The following is an 11,146-nucleotide window of genomic DNA, read 5'->3' as shown; positions in this document are numbered from 1 at the left end:
ATAGTGTCTCCCTATCCCTATCCCTATCATCCCCCCCCACACACACAAACACTAATGAGCTATGCCTTGAGTCCAACCCCCTTCTGACTTACATATTAGTAAGGGCGCTCCCTTCTCCAGCTGTAAGCCTACAAAAGGTCTCCTCCTCCAAGACAAAATTCCATGGATAAGAAAGAGGAAGAAGGGCTGGAGAGATGGCTCAGTGGTTAAGAGCACTGATTCCTCTTCCAGAGGTCCTGAGCTCAATTCCCAGCAACCACAAGGTGGCTCACAACCATCTATAATGGAATCTGATGTCCTCTTCTGGTATACAGTGTACTCATATAAATAAAGTAAATAAATCTTTAAGAAAAACGAAAGAAAGGGGTTGGGGATTTAGCTCAGTGGCAGAGCGCTTGCTAAGGCCCTGGGTTAGGTCCTCAGCTCTGAAGGAAAAGAAAAGAAAAGAAAAGAAAAGAAAAAGAAAAAAATGAAGGAAAAAGAAAGACATTAGCACACACTCTCCCTGAGTATGACCTGAGTATCTGAGGGGAGTGCCTCAGGCTGCCAAGCATCCCTTGCTGCTGGTGTCAGTGCCAGCTCACCCTCTGAACACATCTCTACCCTTCCTTTACCACCTTCTTTCTAACCTCCTACTCTCTAGCTCCCAGTCCCCTTCTATGTAAAGAAAAGATCTGAGAGGTTTTGGTATTCTCTGCAAGGAACACTTTAGCCCTCGGTCTTCACACACCTGGATCCTCACACCCATGTCTCATCTCAAATATGGTTTACTCCAAGGAACTTTTCCTCTGCGGCTCATTCTATGACATTTCTGTTTTGTTTTCTTACCTAGCAGTTGTCACTACTAGTAACCTTATTTATTATTTGTTTGTGGTTTATTGCCTGAATCACTACACACATACAACTGTACAACCCTTGAAACAGTACTCTCAGTTGGCTTGGCCCCTGGGCCTTGAGCAGCCTGGCACACAGTGGCTCTCAATAAATTCTTCATCCATGAACGCATAGAAAGAAAGGGGTTGGGCCAAGAGCCACGCGCTTCTTCTGGTTGCCACACGAGGGCGCTGCTCCCCCACGGCCTCAATTGCTAGAGCCGCTCCCTAAGACCAAGCGGTTATGTTTTTGTTTTTCTTCCAGGGCTCAGGAAAAGTCAAGATGGCAGAGAGGAATATTTGAATCTCTGCGTAGGCCTGGCCTAACGCAGACTGGCCCTGGGGGATGACATGCGGAGGAGCATTTAAGGACAAGGAAGGAAAGGACAATCAGGTTCGTCTGAATAAGAATTAAAACCCTTTTTGGAAGCGGGATTCAGGTGTCTCTGTCTTTCAACTTCCTCTGGTTTAGGATGTTGGTCCAAGGCAGAGGAAGGAGTCACTATGTTACCTATGTGGAGAGGAGAGGTGATTTCAGTCCCCAGAGAAACAGAAACTGGCCTAGGGCTGAAAAGGCAGGGGAACACCTGTGACCATTCCTTCAAGAATGTATCCAAACCTTAGGGGGTAAATGACTCAAGAAAATTTGAAGGATAGAATCATGAGTTTGGCATGAATAACCCTAAACACACATATACACTCCCCTCCATAACTTCTGCTAAAGTTCGGAAGGTCTGTCCTGACCCATGTCTGTGGCCCCGTTCCAAGAGAACCATAAAATTGCTGAGGTCACCATCCCTGTTACTCAGACCTCATTTCGGCCTCTGAACCTTGGTGCTCAGAACACGGCAGGTTGGTGAAGGAGCTGCCTAGGAACCCAGGGCAGCCTTTGGTCTCCTAGACATGGCCGGGGGAAGGCAGGTCGAGTTTATGAGCAGCTCTGGATGTGCCCCCTGGAGTTCAAAGACCTGGTTCTCATTCTGGTGCTGCCGTTGACTTCTTGAGTGTTTTTGATGAAGGGCCTTGACTCTGAGTCTCAGCTTTCTTTCATGGAAACAAAGCAAGATACAAATCTTCCTGAAGTAAGATGTCAAAGAGCATAAAGCATGGGGTCGTGTGTGTGTGTGTGTGTGTGTGTGTTTTGTCATTGTCATTGTCATTGTCGTCGTCATCTTTGTCATCCTAACATGTGTGAAGCCTCTTTCTAATTCTTATCACTCAATAAACTGGATTTGGTGGTGCATACCTATAATCTCAGCACCATTTGGGAGATGTAAGTGGGAGATTTAGAACTTCAAAATTATCCTTGGAGGCCAGTTTATAATACACGAAACCCTGTCTCAAAAAAAAAAAAAAAAAAAAAAAAGGCCAGGCTGATGCATTCTTTTAATCCCAAAGAAGCAGGGGCAGGGGCAGGGGCAGGGGCAGGGGCAGGGGCAGGGGCAGGGGCAGGGGCAGGGGCAGGGGCAGGGGCAGGGGCAGGGGCAGGGGCGATTTCTGTGAGTTCGAGGCCAGCCTGTTCTATAGAGCTAATTCCAGGACAGCCAGGGCTCTGTTACAGAGAATCCTTGTCTTGAAAAATTTTTTTCACACTTTATTTTTATAATATCTGCTGTAAACATTTTTTTACTATCCTGAAAATGAAATTCAAATATAATACCCTACCTGTACGCTTAGTCATAAAATAAAATCAACACCTGGAGGCAGGCACATTGGAGCATCTTTAGTTCCAGCTACCCAGGGGTAGAGGCAAAAGGAATGCTTGAGACCAGGAGTTCAAGGTCAGCTTGGACATAATAGCAAAACAAAAGTCATTTCAATGTAAATCTTTCAGTTAAGACTGTTCTAGAAATGGCATTGCATACATCTACATGGGCTTAAGGAGTGTGACAGCTATAAATTCTGACGAATGCAAACACCACCAAAACGAGCATTCCACTCTAACTTCCTTCCTGCAAAAGCCAAGGAAAAGCTCTTTGTGTTTTGTGTAAGTTAGAAATGGGCTCAAGACCAAGTAGTCAGGCTTACATCCAGGAAGAATCCAGCTGAAAGTTTAAAAGAAGAACGAAATGAACAGCAATGTATTTGTTTGTGTTCTATTTTATGTATTTTTAGAGTGTGTGCACGTGTGTGTACACGTGTGTGTGTGTGTGTGTGTGTGTGTGTGTGTGTGTGTTAAGTTCACTGTGTTCATGCAGTGAGTGCCCTTTTAGGCTAGAAGATGATATTGGATCATCTGCTATTAGAAGTATAGACAGTCGTGAGCTGCCATGTGGTTGCTGGGAATTAAACCCAGGTCCTCTGGAAGAACAGCCAGTTCCCTTAACCACTGAGCCATCTCTCCAGCCCCTTCTTCTTGTTTTGTTTTTGTTTGTTGGACTGGGTTTTTGTTGTTGTTGGTGTTGTGAAATTTTTCATTCTTTGAGAATTTCCGCACAATGTATTTTGCTCATATTTACCCCCTCTTCCCTCCCGCAGCTCCTCCCAGGTCCTCCCTAACTCTCTACCCACCAATTGCTTGCCCTGTCTGTCTGATTTTGAACTCATCGAGTCCATTTGTGTTGACCAATTAACCACTTGGGGCACAGGGTCTGCCCCGGACATGCCAGGTGTCACAGCATTGGACATTCATTCCCTTCCCTAAAACTCCTCGAACACCAGCAGCTCCTCAGCTAGAGCTGGGACTGGGTGTCCACCTCCTCTCCTCTATGCTGGGATTTTGTCTGGTTTGTCACAATTACTGAGTTCATATATGTATCTGTCCTGTTATATCTACAGAAACATTGTTGCCTTGAAGTCATTTATCACCCCTGGCCCTTACAAATCTTTCTGGTCCCCTCTTCTGCATAGGTCCCTGAGTCTTGAGGGAGAAATCCGCTCTAGACTTTCCATTTAGGTCTGAGGTCTCTTACTGTTTGTTTGTTTAGAATTCCTGGCCTGGAATTCACTGTGTAGAACAGGATGACTTTGAATTCAATAGAAATCTGTCTGCCTCCTCCTTCCATGTGCTGAAATTACAATATAGAGGTGTATCATTATACCATGGCTGTGTAAAACTGACCTCCCCTTTTCTCACAGATTCCTTAAAATTCCTGTCCAAAAAAAACAAACAAACAAACAAACAAAAACAAACAAACAAAAAAAACCCCAAAACCTCCCTTAAATTCCTAGAGTGTCCTGTAGGGGGCAGCATCTCTTCCTTCCTAAACCATTGTCTTAGACCAGCTGTCACGTAAATGGCTGTTAAACTGTTAAATTGCTGCCCTGTCACTGCATACCAAAGAGAAACTGAACATGCACATTTCCAGCACAGAGTACGGTAAGACTGCATTCCAGGGTTAAGCATTGGAAAATTAACAAGAGTATTGACTTATTCACTCAGAGCTCTGTGCTTTCCTAAGCACTCCAGGAACGATCTCCTTCCATTGTCCCAAGAGCACGGTAAGCAGACTATTAGCCTCACTACTTACAGGCAAAGAGACTGAGTCGTAGATGAGAGCTACCGTGCCTGTAGACTGGCCACTGTACACACTCCAGAGATTGTCTCAGCAAACCTTTGAGAGCACCTGACAGAAAACAACACATGATAGACCTCCGAGGCCAGTGCCTAGACATGGCCTGGTTGGTTGAACCTCTCATTTTTTCTATGTGAGGAATCTAAGGCTTGAAGAGGGGGGTGGGTTGTTTGAAAGAGGAGGAATCCTTTGCTCCCTTCCAGCTAGCAGAAAGCCATCTGTGTCAGGGAATGGCTGACAGATAAAGTCACAGAAATGCTGTTGGAAATAGAAACAAATGGGAGGGGATGGGGAACATTATAAATGTCCTTTCCTGCTGAGCGTCCTGGATTTCTGGATGTTTCTACCAAAGCTTCTTCCTATCACCTCCGTTCCTATTCTTTATGCTATTCGTATCCTGGCCCCAGTCAGATGCCAAAACACATCGGTGCCAAGGTGTGTACAGAGTCTTCACTACCAAATGCCTGAGGCCAACATACAGAGGTGCAGGGGACCCCAAAGACAGGCCAGAATCCAACATTTTAAACTTCTCTCTTTTTTTAATATGTATTTATTTATTTCATGTATGTGAGTACACTGTAGCTATCTCCAGACACACCAGAAGAGGGCATCGGATCCCATTACAGATGGTTGTGAGCCACCATGTGGCTGCTTGAATTTGAACTCAGGGCCTCTGGAAGAGCAGTCAAGGCTCTTAACCGCTGAGCCATCTCTCCAGCCCCCATTTTAAACTTCTAAACATTCTAAAATCGCTTGGCCAGCTGATTCCCATACTATAGGAGACCAAGAGGGAACAGTGACCCTTCAGCCCAACCTTGAGTTTGGGTGAGTCTAGCATCTTGGTTGTGAAAGCATCCCCTAGTAGAACATCCCAGCCCCCACCCCAACAGGGCCCCCGGGGCTGCTTAGCATGCACTTCCAAATCCTCTAATCACAAGCTTCTGGATGAGCTCTGAACCAGAACTGCTGTTCTTGGGTTGAGGTTTGAAACCTGTAGACTTACTGCCTTGTTACCGTGCATGGCCATCTCCGATACTTCATCTCTGGGGAAGGCTGGTCCGGGATAAAGTAGTATTTTCAGATGAGCTACCCAAGACAGTCACAGAACTGCCTCAGCAAACCTTTTGAAAGCAGCGTGATAAGAAAAATTAAAAAAAAAAAAGAAAGAAAGAAAGAAAGAAAGAAAGAAAAGGTAAAAGCATGCTGGGGCCTCCCTGGCCATAAATACCACCATCGTTTTAACCCTTCATCGTTTCAAATGAGCAGGCTAGGGCTTGAAGCAAGCAAGGCAAAGCACAGGATATGTCAAGTGCGTGGATATCGAATTCTTCCCTTGGGAAGAAAAAAAGAGGAAGGAAGGGAGGAAATGAATCTGTTTGTAGTAATGGCTGTCATTAGCCACCTATGGTATATTGGGCATCATGTTCTATTTTATACCCATGACCTGATTTATTCAGCACAAGAGCCTATGATACTTGCTGTCCTTGTCCTGTTTCAGACGTATACAATACGTATAAGAAGACACTGAATAATTTGCGGTGGGTTAGAAAGGTGAGAAAAGGGGCTTGGGAGATGACTCATCAGGTGAGGACATCTGCTCCCACACCTGATGGCCTGAGTCTGGAACTGGAGACCAACATGGGAAGCAGAGAAATGGCTCCAGCAAGCACTTCACCACTAACAAGTGAGACAAGGAGCTGGAGAGATGGCTCAGCGGTTCAGAGCACTGACTGCTTTTCTAGAGGTCTTGAGTTCAATTCCCAGCAACCACATGGTGGCTCACAACCATCGGTAATGGGATCCAGTGACCTCTTCTGGTGTGTCTGAAGAAAGAGACAGTATATTCACATACATATAGTAAATAAATCTTTTTTAAAAAGTCATTAAAAAAGAAAACGTTTCTACTTTAAAACAAAACAAATAAATGTAAAACAAAGCCCTAACAAACGAAACAACTACAAATAAGCATGAAAATTTGAACTCACACAATTGATCCATTTCCCTAACCACTGGGCACCATTCAGTTCAGCCCAGTCAGGCAGTGACTATAGTCCCCAGGAAAGCTGTTGATGTTATTGTGTGCAGAGGCAAAGGGAACGCTTCTGTCTTCTCGTCCACTTGCTCAGGTAATCATGAGCTAGAAATCCTAGCTGGTTGACCTTGGACTGTTCCACACATCTATGCGCTCTAACCCTTTAAAATGAGAGCGGCAATACTAGCATATTTAATGCACATGAACACCTAGCTCAGATTTCCTCTGCCCTGAGGTTCCAATTGCAAAGGGTTTCTGTTTGAAGCCCAGGCCTTCCTCAAAATCTTGATATTTCTGTCTTGGTCTCGAGTGCTGAGATTATGCAGCACCATGCCTTGCTCTACATAACCCCTCGTTTGTTTGTTTGTTTGTTTGGTTGGTTGTTTGGTTGTTTGGTTGTTTGGTTGGTTTTATATAGTACAGGGTCCTATACATGCTAGACATGTGGTCTTCCAATGAGCTACACTCCCAATCTGGAGTTTGGGCCTTTTTATTTGTTTGTTTTGTTTTTCAGAAGAGGGTTTCTCTCTGTAGACCTTGCTGTCCTAGAACTCTCTCTGTAGACCAGGCTGACCTCGAACTCACATCTGTTTTGCTTCCCAAATGCTGGAACTAAAGGTGTTCGCCCCCACATATGGCTGGGTCTTTTTATCGTTAAAGTATTCCCGATGCACAAGCAGGTTTAGAAGAAACCATTTACAAGGTGTGTGTAGCAGCCCACAGAGGGGAAAGGATCATGAGTGGTCCCTCTCCGAGAGCCGCAACCCCCCGCTCCCACGCCCGTTTCTCTCAGCTCCTCCGCACACACTGGCCTGAAAGAGTTTTCTTCGAATCAAGGACTCGATGCTTTAGCAGTGAGTCAGAGCTCTTGGAGTCCCAAGGAGCCTGCCTTTCCAGCCGCCTGGAACCAGCCTGAGCTGGGAACAGGGTGCCGTGGGTTCTGCTCTAGATTAGCTCCCCTTTGACTCACTAGTAGCAAAAGGCTAGTCAGAGCAGCCTCGGTTTGCTCATGCTCAGTCGAGAGTTGAGGAAAGCGGGCTTGCCCATCTGAGCGCTACCTGGGAGTGAGTCCTTAGGTGGTGACAGGCAGAGCAAGTAGAGGAACAAACCATGCGGACAATCTTACATAACTCTGATGTCCCATCCTTATCTCATTTGATCCTCTATGGCGGGGAATAATCCACTGTCCACCCTGTCATTTTATGTCCTCGGACCTCTGAATGCATTAAACTAGTTTCTGCACCCACCCTCTGCACCGCCGGCAAGACCTGAAATGCTCTGCCCCAGATGGTCACAAATCTGCTTTCTTCTTCTCACCCAGGCCTCAGTCTACCCGTCACCTTTCCAGTTAAGGCTTTGTTAACCCCTCATCAAATCTAAGGTGTGAGTACAGGCACCGGAACACATCCTCTTCTGCACAGATCGTGAACTCTCTCCGTAAGCACGCACTAACTCTGACAGTGTGCTGTGAACGTTGAGGAAATAAGCCTGATAATGGGGCTATTCCAGGACGCATTACGATTGAGATTTTTTGTTTTTGAGACCTATCATCTTGTAGTCCAGATAGGACTCAAATTCAATATATTAATAAGGATGACCTTGAACCCCTGACCCTATTCCCTCTACCTTCTAGGATCAGCATAAGGATTTTCCTAACAACGGGTCCTGTTCAACAAGGATACCGACCTTCTCATCAGGCAGTGAACTACATAGAATTGCCAGAACGTCTCCGCTGACCTGTAGATGGCCTATGGCTCTTTCTATAAAGCTGCTGTTTTTCCCACATCCAACTTGCCTTCTGCTGCTGGGATTTCGATGGCCAAACACAAGTGCAAAGTTTCTTAGCCATATTATTTCTTTCCTTTCCACCCTCCCTTCCTCTTTCTCTTGGTGCTAGGGATCACACCCATGGCCTTACACATGCTGAGGAAGCACTCTTATCACAGAAATACATTCCTAACCCCAATAGAGCAATTGTACACATTTAAACATTTTTGTTTGTAAGTAAGCGTGCGTGGGGTGATGGTGGTGGTGGCAGTGATGGGGATGGTGATGGTACTATTGGTAGTGATGGTGGTAGTGGTGGTGGTGGTGGTGGTGCTTTTGGTAGTGATGGTGATGGTGGTGGTGGTGGTGGTGCTGCTGCTGCTGCTGGTGGTGGTGATGGTGATGGTGACGGTGATGATAGTTTATTTTTCTTTTTTGAGACACTAAAGATGGAACCCAGGGCTTTGCACATGCTAGGAAAACTCACTACCACCAGTTGCATTCCCAGCCTGTAATTTCGTTTTATTTTGCTTAGTTTTTTGGTCGCAGGTTCTGTGCAGTTCTGGGAAGGGAAGTGACTCTCCTAAGTACACCTCAGGTCTTTCGTCTTTTCTCCACGCTCTTCCTTGTAAAACCTGACACACAGACCTGGATAGGGTGAGGCTCCCAGGTGTGATGAAAGCCTGGAGTTGCCCCAACAAAGCTGAGCTGACTCGGTGGTGAGGCAGAAGGACCTAGCATAGGAAGGAAGAAGCAGGCTAGGACAGGAGAGCAGGGTGTGAGTGGTGGGAGGGGGGGAAGGGGAGTGATTTGGTCATGTGTCAGGAAGTGTCTCCCTCCACCCTTCCCTGGGGAGAACCCTGACCCCTAGATGGCTTCAGTTTTAAGATTAAGCAGTTGATAGAGGAAATGAGGTGTGGCTGGGGTGGTGGCCAGCTGCTGACCTGCTGAGGTCCTGGGCCCGATACTGAACATCAAGAGGAATGCCTAGGTGGCTTTGGGCCAAATAGGTGACGAGTAAGATTCCGCCTGAGAACAATTTGACTACACAGTTGGACCCTGACACCTGGCCAGACTGGGTGCCATGAGACAGGAGAGAGAAAATGGTATCTAAGGAAACAGAATAGTCAAGGTTGGATGTCTAGAGACAACAACAACAACAATAATAACAACAACAATGGCGATAATACGTCAAGTTTATCAAGATTATATCATATCATTATATTATATCAGGCACTGCACTCTATATATGTTTCCTCATTCAGTCCTTAAAAGGCTTTCTGCACAGCAGGCACGGTTATTAGTACTATTGTTATTCCCATTAGAGATCTGTAGAAATTGAGGTTCAGTAAAATCAATTATCTTAGGGGCTAGAGACATGGCTCAGCTGTTAAGAACACTGGCTGCTCCTTCAGAGGACTCAGGTTTGATTCCCTGCATCCGCACAGGGGCTTACAACCATCTGCAACTCCGTTCCCCAGGAATCTGTGGGCGCCAGGCAGGCATGCTGTACATGCAGGCAAACACCAATAGACATAAAATAGGGTAAATTAACCCTCTTCCAACAAATAGAGTCAATTATCGTGTCCAAGTTCACACAGTAAGTAGCAATTCAAGTCTGTAGACATGGACGTTCACTGTGGAAACCTAGGCCTGGGAGTGTAGCTGGGAGAATTAAGAGGGGGAAGCCAAATTGACCCCTGAGAAAGTGGGGGTGGGGTAGGGAGAAACAGTGGGATAGACAGTGTATAAATAGTAGGCCTGTTTTTATCCCTACACAGGGCTGAATCAGGCAAAGTGCTCTCTGTCTGGCACAATTTGAAGGCTCTGAATGCCAACCCAGCCCTGTGTCAAACTCCCTACCCAGCACGTCCCTGGGAGCTGAAATACTTACTGAGGGAGTCATTATTTGAGTCAGGACATTGACTCCAGACGACCCCCCCCCCCCCTCCTCGTAAAAATACAACAGTTGGAAAAGAAACACATCAATCTGGCACGGGTCGCACACACTCGTCGAGGTTAGCTGGGTAGGTCCTTTGAGAGGAGAGCTAATGTTTGAGAGAGTGGTCTTAATATCCAAGGGAAAGTATGAGGCTTGTCCTATAATATGTGTCTCTCTGATTGCAAAAGCCTGGGAACTATATCGCATAGCTCAGAAATCCTAAAGTAGACTATGTCCCTTGGGGAAAGCAGTGGACGCCACTCCTAACTTCCTTTGCTGTTGCTGGATTGGCATCAAATGATTGCAACTTTGTGTCTGGTCACTTTGCCCTCAGGAGACCAGCTGGCATTCGTGTTTCTAATTTTTACACGATAAACGAATTATTATTTACTGCTTGGTATCTTCAGAGTCCAGATACCTAATGTGGAACGGGGACTTGTCAAAGATGCAGGGGCAGAGGCCAGGAACAGCTAGCTCTCAGATCACCTTTCGCTAGATTGCACCGAGACCCGCGTAGGAGGAAAGGTAAGACCCTGTATTCGCCACCTGCTGGTCATTCGCCCTACATCCACACTCCAGTCACCGCTGCTCTGGCCTGGTCCCAAAAAATGTGAGCGCCTCCCGGTCCTCCCGCCGCGACTGCCTAGTCCCGGGCAGCGCTGTCGGCGCCTCCAGCCGGGCTGGCTTCCCGGCGCGGGAGGGGGAGGGGAGGGGGCGGCGCCGGGTGGGGCGGGGCTCCCACTCCTTCCCGGGAGCCTTATTCCCGGCCGCGCGCTGCGAGCGAGCGCTCAGTCGGCCCCCGGAGCTGCACGCGGCTGATTGGCCTGACGGACCTTCAAGGGCTGGAGCGGACGCGCGGACCGACTCTGAACAGACAGACTAACCGCGGCCGCAAGGTTCCCAGACAGGATCTCAACGAGAAGCAGGCATCGGACGGTGCCTAGTGGAATCTCGCTGTCCTCCGCCGCCTGGCCCCGGTGCAGGCATCCAGCGGCCGCCGCATCCAAAGTGATCCGCT

Source organism: Rattus norvegicus, chromosome 18 (genome assembly GCF_021556685.1).
Source record: "Rattus norvegicus strain SHRSP/BbbUtx chromosome 18, alternate assembly SHRSP_T2T, whole genome shotgun sequence".
Lineage (NCBI taxonomy): Eukaryota > Metazoa > Chordata > Mammalia > Rodentia > Muridae > Rattus > Rattus norvegicus.
The sequence above is the reverse complement of the archived record's forward strand: the minus strand, read 5'-3'. Positions refer to the sequence as shown.